Source organism: Apus apus, chromosome 1 (assembly GCF_020740795.1).
Source record: "Apus apus isolate bApuApu2 chromosome 1, bApuApu2.pri.cur, whole genome shotgun sequence".
NCBI lineage: Eukaryota > Metazoa > Chordata > Aves > Apodiformes > Apodidae > Apus > Apus apus.
Window position 1 is genome coordinate 116862758 of NC_067282.1, and position 9459 is coordinate 116872216.

Below are 9459 nucleotides of genomic sequence, written 5' to 3' on the forward strand. Positions count from 1 at the left end.
TAGCATTTTTGTATGTAAAACTGGAAAAAGTTGCCTTTGTGCTACCAAGACACCTGTGCCTGGCTCACTTGCATACTTATTTATAGAGTATAACTTTTGGCATGAATAGAAATAGTACATAGTGCTATTAAGGAGTTATCTTCTTTCACACTGCTCTGCTGTAGCTTAAGTCTGTGATTCAGTGGCAATACCTGTTTTGGCACCCTGTTGGAAACTTGAAACAGCTCTTCTTTTTTCCATGTTCTTGCTTGCTTTCTGAGGGTTTGGTGCTACTCACAAGCTTTCATGGACACAGTGTACATCATCTCATCAATTTTCCTTTCTGATAAATAATGGCACCATATATCTTTAACAAGCATGTACAAAGCCTGTGTATCTGGATGGAGCTTTTTAAGAGCTGCTTTTAAAGGATAATGTTCCTAAATGCGAAGTTCATTTTCTAATTACATATGTTGCTTTTGAGCATCAATGCTGTCATAGTTTGCTATGCTCTTTAGTCCATAAAAATCTGACTTCTTCCAGCATGTGATGTCACCCACAGGAACATACCCAGTATTGTGCTTTCTGAGCCCTAACAACCCAAGGTAATGCTGAGTGCTTTAGAGATTGACCTTCATAGGTTTGTAGTAAGATGATGCAAGAGCATAATAAGGCAGAGATAAGATGTAAAAGTGTTCACTGTGATAAAATAGAGACGAGGGTTTTTTATGTTGGAGCATCAAAGTTGAATGAGGAGAAAAATCTGTTCAGTCATAACACTAGTGTTCAAAGTGGATACTGCTGCATGCAGAGCAAGACTCAGATTTTTCAGTTACCACTATTTGATAAATGTTTTTGATGGTGTGTGATCTACACAAAGCAGATGGATGCAAATCTATTTTCTCAAAGTTGTCTAGTTGGTCCTAATGAAACATAGTAAAGCTTATTTTAAAATGCATTCTTTTCAGCCAACTATGCCTAAATCTGCTTTGTTTGTGTGAAAAACATTTTCTTTGAAAATAAGAGATATTAGCATATTTGGGAAATACTTGCAAAAGGTAAATCAGGATAGTCATGGTCTCTGTTTCATGTAAGAAGCTGAGGTTGCTTCTATGCATTCAGATTTTGTGAATACCGCCTCCTTCATCCTTCCCCCAACCCTTCCACTGCATCACCTTGAAAATGCCGGATGTAAAGTTTAGAAGAAACCAATTTTTTCCAAGTAGCATTTTTACAGTAGAGATACAACCTTATGTAAAGCTGAGTCTGTTTGTTTCCAGGTTTAGTCCCTGTAACTATCTGAATTGGTCATGATTCTTTATATTTGTCTTTGTAAGCTTCAAAGCCTCCTAATTAAGTTTGTGTTTAGGCCTGTATTTACTGACTCACTATTTAATATTTGAGCCTGGACAGAACTTTCATTTTAAAATCTCTAGTTTTAAGTGCCTTTCCCATGTCTGATAAAAGAACTATATTTTTCTTGCTGAAAATTATCTAGAACAGAGGAGATGGTATGGATGTGGGGAAAGTTGTTTCTGGTTTTGCAGCATGTATGTGCCTCTCACATTTGCTGCACAAATGAAGGGTAACCAAGGAATGTTGGCAAAGGTGGCTTCTAGGTTAGGAGAGCTAGTTACACACCCTTTAGTTAGGTCAGTCTGGTTTATGTGAAAGGATCTGATCCCGTTTAGATAGTCTACTACTTACCTTCATCTGTATTAGTGCTGATCCTACCCATATCCCATCCCAGCTTTCCTAGTTTTTATTTTGAATCTCAATGTATACGGGGAAATGATACTTGTGTGTTTCTATTGGTTAAATATTTTCTATTTAAAAGAGAAACAGTGAGAAATATTAATGATCAAAGTGTCTTTGACTTTGTTTTCTTTTTACAGTTGTCATATTCTTTAAGGAGTCATTATTAGCCTTTATAAATGGAGAAAGGTCAGGGGATTTTTACCGCCTTGCAAGTGCTTCAGTTTGGTATGGATCTTTTCTGGCTAAATTATGGTAATAGCTGGAGTTTTCTATTAGAACATCATAAATCAGTTCTATTAAAAAAAGAATCCTAGCCACCTTGTTTGTTTCTTGTGAAAGCTTAAGGTAATTCAGAGTCCTCTTTCAAAAAGTGCCAAATATATGTAGTTGAAAATCATTTAGCAATCTCTTGTCCAAACAAACCTCAGGGAAATGTATGGATTTGTCATTTTATGAATACTTCTTAAATAGTTTCTGTTGTTTCTCTTCTATTGGTGTTTTAGGTGTAGTTCTTGTGTGGCTGAAAGCAAACCATGAGCCAGCAATGTGCCTCCATGGCCAAGGTGGCCAACAGCATCCTGCCCTGGATTAGGCAGAGCATGGTGAGCAGTTCAAAGGTGGTGACCCTTCCTCTACTCAGCAGTGGCTAGACCACATCTTGAGTACTGGGTCCAGTTCTGGGTCCCCCAGTATGATCACGTTAAGGGCTTACTGGAGAAAGTCCACTGCAGACTCACAAAGATGATTAAAACTGGAGGATCTGATCTATGAGAGGCTGAGAGAGCTGGGCCTGTGTAGCCTGGATAAGTTAAGGCTCAGGAAGATCTCAAAAATTTGTATAAATACCTAATGGCTCTTTTCAGAGATTCACAGTGACAGGACAAGAGGCACAACCTCAAATACAGGAGGGTACATCTGAACATCAGGAAACACTTTACTGTTAGACTGACTGAACACTGGGACAGGTTGCCCACAGAGGTTATGGAGCCTTCCTCCTTGTAGATATTCAGAAGCCTTGTGAACATGGTCCTGTACAACCAGCTCTATCTTAACCTGTTTGAGTAGGTGTCAGAATACATGATCTCCAGAAGTCCCCTCTAACCAATGCTTCCGTAATTCTATAGGACCAGCATTTCGTATAAATAGTAACATTCCTAACACTACAATGTGCACTGTAAAAAAAGTGTAAATAGAAAAGTGATATTTCACATGTCTAATATTAAGAACTGTTTTTGTTCTAAGCTCATTCTGAATTCAGTCCTGATGTTTTGTACTGTGCTAAGCTGCCAGAAAAATCCATGACCTTGCTGACAGCAACGTAACACTTCTTTTTGCTGTCCTTGCGCAGTTGGTGTTAGATGATGGAACATACTACCTATTGCTTGTTTTCAGTCCTGCAGAACTTTCTGAATATTTAACTTTTTGGACTGGGAGTTTATGTCCAACTTCCTCAGAAACACTATGTAGAAAATAGTTGAACTGTTTCTGAGAAGCATGTGAAAAAGGGCAGAAAACACTGACCTTCATTTGAAGGGCCACTGATCTGAAGTGGAGGCAGTGTTTTAAAGCAGAAAGAAAACAGCCCCATTCAGATATAGGAGTTATCTGAATGAGATACTATTTAAATGCACTCTCTAGTTATGTTTGCTAGGTTAGGTTTGAATTCTTGTTATTTTTGCTAAAATGCCAGAGCTGGAGGGTTTCACCGAGTGCATTGACCGCTTTGTGCTTCTTGAACTTGAAAGTGACTTTGGTTCAGTGGCTGCTGCCTTCAGTTCTTCACAGAACTGTATCTTTGTCTCAGATGGACTTTGCACTTTGCATTTTAAACGATGGACTGGTTATTCTCTCTCCTCCAAAGCTTCATGTTAAATGTATAAATATTGCCTGTATTTAACCTCTTATAATATTTAACCTAATCTGTAATTTTAACTTTAAAATGAAGAGTTAAACTACATTATAGGCAACGAGGATTTTATTTTTAAAAGATTCTTAAAATAGGGAATTCAAAGTGATTTCTCTGAAGCGAGTTTCTCTGGAAAAGAAATGAGTTACTTATTTACATCCACAATTAGAGTTTCATTTACTGAGCGGAAACCAAGTATACAAGTATATAAACTAAGTATATATGACTGCAAATGTATTCGGTTCCTAGTTTAGGTAGAAGAGGAGGGAAGACCATTGTTTAATTCCCACTGTCAAAATAGGAAAAAAAATAAATAAATTGTGATTTTTAATGCTTGAGCAAAGTCTATTCCTCTGAAGGTCATATTTCACTTTTTCTAAGTGTATTAGACAACACTTTCCCCAAAAGGAATCAAATGCTCAGATCAGTTTCTTAAATGAAAATAATTTTATCGGGTGTCTTTACTGGTGAAATAAGGAAATATTTCAGAAGAAGAGGCTAGTGATGAAGCTGAATCCAGCTAGCAGTCTCTACCCACTTCTTGATGTCCAGCCTTGAGTGTCAAGTATGACTTGTCCCCTGTTAAGTGAACAGGGTTCAGTCACTTTTTATAACTACTGCATAATTAATGTATAAAGCTGTTGCCTCTGTCATTTTGTTCTATGAACCATTTCCTTTCATATATTTGCAGGGATAAGCAAATTTGAAACACAATACTCAGCTTGCAATATTTGACTGGGCAAAAAATTTTAAACAAATACTTTTCAACAATTTAAATACTTTGTCAAAGTAGTAATTTTCTTCAAGTCACAGATACATAACTATACCAAGGCAGCACTTCCTCAAGTACTTCATTATTATGCAAATTATTATAAGCTCTGTCTATGCAGCTTAGTTCTATTGATGTTATTTACATAGTATTCTAAGCAAGTATTCTAAACACTTTTAAACTTGTTTTAAAGACACTTAAAAATCCAAATATTTTATATTAATCTTATGTATGATACATAAGCAGTAAGGATTAGCTCTACAGCAGTAAATTTGTGTCTGAGTAGCGTATCTGCATGTCAAGATTATTTCAGTAAATAGTGTTTATTCAGAAAATGTGTAAGTTACAAATTCTAAAAACATTAAGTATTTTTATTCTGTTGGGAGTAACAGGGCTGCCTAAATACCTGAAAGTGGAAGAAGTTGCAGGGATTTGTAGATGTGGGGAATGAGTAAGGAGTCAGAAAGGTCAGACAGTGCACTGGAAGCATGTGAGGAATTCCTCTGGTTAATTCTTTAAATCTGTCATTACAGTGGACAGATACTGTATGACAGAATTGCATTTGTAAAGCAAAGAAGCTGTCTTAGCCTGGGTAAAACCAAAATTCTAATGGTGTCGTTATGTTTGAAGCAGAAAAAAGCTAGTATGCTTGGTCAGATTTTGTTGGCGTTGAAACTAAGTTTGAATACCTTTAGCTTTTGATGATAGTTACGTACACTAAAGCTCAATTTGTAGCTTCATGGAGTAGTAACTTACTTGGTTTGAAATAAATACATGAACAGATGTGTGTATGTTTCTTTTCTGACTTGATAGAAGTAGCACACATCACACGTGGTCATAGTTAAAACTACACCTACCTACCTTATTTTTTATACAATTTTTCTTCCAATGTCCCTGTTCTTATTAGTGCCATATCTTCATATTCTTGATTAATCCCATTGTTAACTGGTCTGGGTGGTTGGTCATAAATCCCTTTACTTGGCAGGGTAGCACTGCTATCTGTGTTTCTTGACTCATTCTTGAGCTTTTTACAGTACTGGTGAATCTGTCGCAATACTCCACAAAATATATTGTTAAGCAATAAAAATGTTTCCATTAGATACCCTAACAAAATAACAAAAAAAACCAAGTGATGCAGAGGACCCATGCCCAGACAGTCTCTGAGCAGTGGGCACCTAGGAAGCAGAAAACCCCCTTTGTTCTTCTTCCCCTACCACAGTGTTTATTGCTGAGCATGACCCTGCATGGTATGAGATGTCCATTTGGTCATTTGGGTCCTGGTTCGATCCCTTCCCAGCCTCTTGTCCAATCCCAGCCTACTCACTGAGGCAGCACAGTGAGGAAAAGAGAAAGCCTTGATGCCTTTCAAGCACTGTTCTGCCAAAAAATTGGTGTTATCAACACTGCTATTACTAACCCAAAACACAGCACCATGCAGCCTGCTATGAAGAACGGATTGCTATGAAGACCGTTAAACTCTATTCCAGCCAGATCACATAGACTTTGCTACTGCTTCTGCCCCTAGTGGCTCATTTGTGTACTTTGTGTATTCAGATGTGAAATACCTGCTGCTGCAGTTGTGTTCTAGCAAAATTTGACTGTTTGCATCTCTTTCTGACAGGAGTTTGCTATCTCCCTAAGTACACGTTTTGTCTTCAACTGCCGTGTGAACATTTCTGGTCTTGATGTGGCTGTGAGGTAACAGTACTTAACAGCCGATTGTTAAAGAAAACAAAACCCAAACCTTAATTGACCTAGAAGGACAAGCAGATACCGTAAACATCTTTGTAAGTCTTGTCAGTTATGTCACTGTTGCTGAGTCTTATATAATAATAAAGGTCTTGACTGTGCTGTGGTGTCAACAGAGCGATGGCCAACATGCCTGGTTCAGTGATGCTGAAGTAGCCACTTTTAACTGCACAAGCTGACAAAGAGAAGACAATGTGGAGGATATCCTGCCTTTCAGGCAGGATTTGGCTACTTGAAGGATCCATCTTTCTGAACTTAAAATAATTAGTGGATTAAAACCATATTGATTCCTCAAGAGCTAAGTTTTCTTCCTCTAAGCCTGTTAAGTTTGGTACCTGTTCCCTCTTGGTCCAATTTAAGCCTGTGTTTGTAAACTTTAAAGGGGTTGTACACTAGTGGTTTTGAAGAGAGATGTTGGTGAAGCACAAGGAATTTTTTAGGTCTTCTATAAATTATAGTCTTTGAATTAGACTTGCAAGGAAGAACCTTGTCAATACATGCAGAGCACATTGTACTGCTGAGGGTTAGGCATGGGTGAATCACCATCCTGGCCTTCAAAGACTGATGCTGATTTCCATCAAATTATGGCAAATCTCAGATTTCTTCGGCTCATGTTTATTTTCCTTTAAATTTCCATATATTATGGAAAGCATAAGAAATCACCCTGGGCTTAGACAATTTGGTATCCAAAAAAATGTTTTCTTCTCTTGCAAAATATTTTCAAGTCACAAGAGTGCTTCACCACTGGCCTGGGAATTGTCAGGCAGGGGCCCATATCAGCAGGTGTGTGGGAATGGGCATAAATCCCTGGCATGACTGGTTGGCTGGAACCTAAGACAAAGGATGAGCAGACATGGATGGGTGTTCTGAGAAGCTCATGAAATTATGAGCTGGCGCCCAGAAGTAGGAAGGAAGTAGGATGTGTTTCAAAGTACTAATCATTTAGGCAATTTTTTTTCTCTCATTCTTTTTTGTTCCCAGGTAAAAGTAAAAATTTCAGCCAGCAACATAAAAAACAGCTTCCCAGTTGTCAGCAAACTCAGAATAAGACAAATACAATTTATCTGTATGTGACAGCTACCTATTTTTCTTTTTTTCATGACTGCCCTCAAGATGTTCACAGGCAGGGGGTTATATCTCAAACTCTTTAGTTAGCAGAGTGACTTTTTACTTTGTCAAAGGTGCATATTCACGTTAATCTGCTTATCATTTCTTTCCATCTGAAGATGCCACCCATCTTTAGGCTTGTGGTATTTATTTCTGAAAATATTACTTACACCAAAAGCTATGTTAATTGTGGTGGCAAAGGCAGTGTATCAAAGAGGGAACCAATCCCACCAGGTCTTATCTGATGTTATATGGTCTTTGCATGTGAAATCTGAAACAAAATTAAGTATTTAAAAAAGACAAAAATACTTGCTTTTTTGTTAAGTTTTCATTTGAAGGATCAGTGAAGATTTACCAGGCAGCACAGTTTTCTTTATTTTTATTCCATTTTCTTTCACTGTTTTTTTCAGGATAAAAGATTAAACTTCTTGTGAGAAAACTGTTCTCTTCTTTTTACTTCAGACATGACTTTTTTGAACCTTAGGAAGGAGATACTAAACCACATTCTCAGTTTACTAGTGGTGACATGTCCAAAGCCCATCTTTATTATGTACAATACGCTTAGGTAATGATAAAAAAAACCTAAACAAAATGAGTTACCTTACTAAGTTTCAAGTAACTTAAAACAAAACCTAAACATATGCTTATGGTGTAATAGTAAGAAGAATTGCATTGGCTGCTCTGGTTTTTTTAGGAACTCTAAAAGAATTTCATTGAACTATTGTTAAACGTAATGTGAAATTTAGAATGAAAGAGATGCTCTGTGGCATTTAGCATTTCCTAGTCAGGAAAGTCCACATGGAGAAAACTTGACTCATCAGAAATGGTGTATCTTGGTCTCTGAGGTCACAACCCCAGCAGGATTACAGAAACTGGATTTGTAATTTGAAGACAGGGGAAGAATTGTGAGATGTTGAAGATGATTTTAGAATCAAATGGAAAGTGTCACTCCCACATATGCCTGCTTTCCTGTGTACTCTAAAAACTCTCATTCTGCTATGTGAATTCACTGGTCATTTTTCAGTAACTGGAAGAGGAAGCACAAACTACATACTCCAAAAGAGAGCATTGGCTTATAAAGAGTGAAGAAAAATATTAAAAAGGTAATGAAAGATTGTCAGGGATTTGATTTTTTGTTTGTGTGTTTGTTTGTTTTAGTATGGAGTAAAGATCCAGCAAATTCTTATGGAGAATATTAAGCAAATTAAGTTTATTTTTATATATGCATATATATATATAATGCTATATATAAAAATGTATACAATATTCAGAATAAAATATAGAATCAATGTTCTACTGCACAGTGAAGTTATTTAGATCCAAAGAGAAGCCACTGTCCCCGAGGAGTCTGTCTTTTGAGCTGCATAAATAGTTCAAAGAAAAGACAGACCTTCCTTTCCCCATACCTATGACTCTAGACTGCTTTTTCCCACTCTCTTTCCAGCAGAGGCAAGTGGAAGGAGAGAAGGTAATGAGTCTGAAGGAATATTAATTCACCTTGCACACATGATGTCTGTTTCTGTCACTCTGAATACTTACCAAGTCAGCTTGGTGCCTTTTCCACATGTGCCCTGGAGTTTCTGTGTTAACATCACATTGCAGAAATAGGAGTTAATGATGTTCTGGTCAATATTGCTCAGTTTTAACTTGGAGAATCCCCGGAGGATGTTCTTTGCAGTGTGGACCTGTGGTCTGCATATGCTGAGGCTCGACTGGAGGCTCTGCTGTTTTTAGCAGTTGGGGTCTTTCCCTCAGTACATGATGGGCTTGCTCTCCCCACTGTGGTGCTCAAATACACACAGCATCCACACCATGGAGTTAAGGAGCACATTGCCATCTTCAGGGTTTTGCACAACTGAAGGCTCTGACTCACTGTTATAAAAGTGTAAATAAAGGACATTCAAGCAAACAGAGGTATCCTCTCCTAGGAAGGGCTGTCTTGGTCAGTTGAACGTGTGGGTGAAACAGAAAGCCACAGCTATGAGTACATATAGCAAAAAGGTGCACTCAAGTGAGGCCAAGAAGAGTTTTGCTGTTGCCTGCTGAGACACCACACTGCAGTTAGCATTCAAAACAGAGTTGGAAAGTCTACCTAAAGATCATGTATCAGATACATTACGTGTAGAATATAAGAACTGCAAGATGAGAAGGTGACATGGTGGGAGGTACAAACAGAGCAGAGGACTAGATT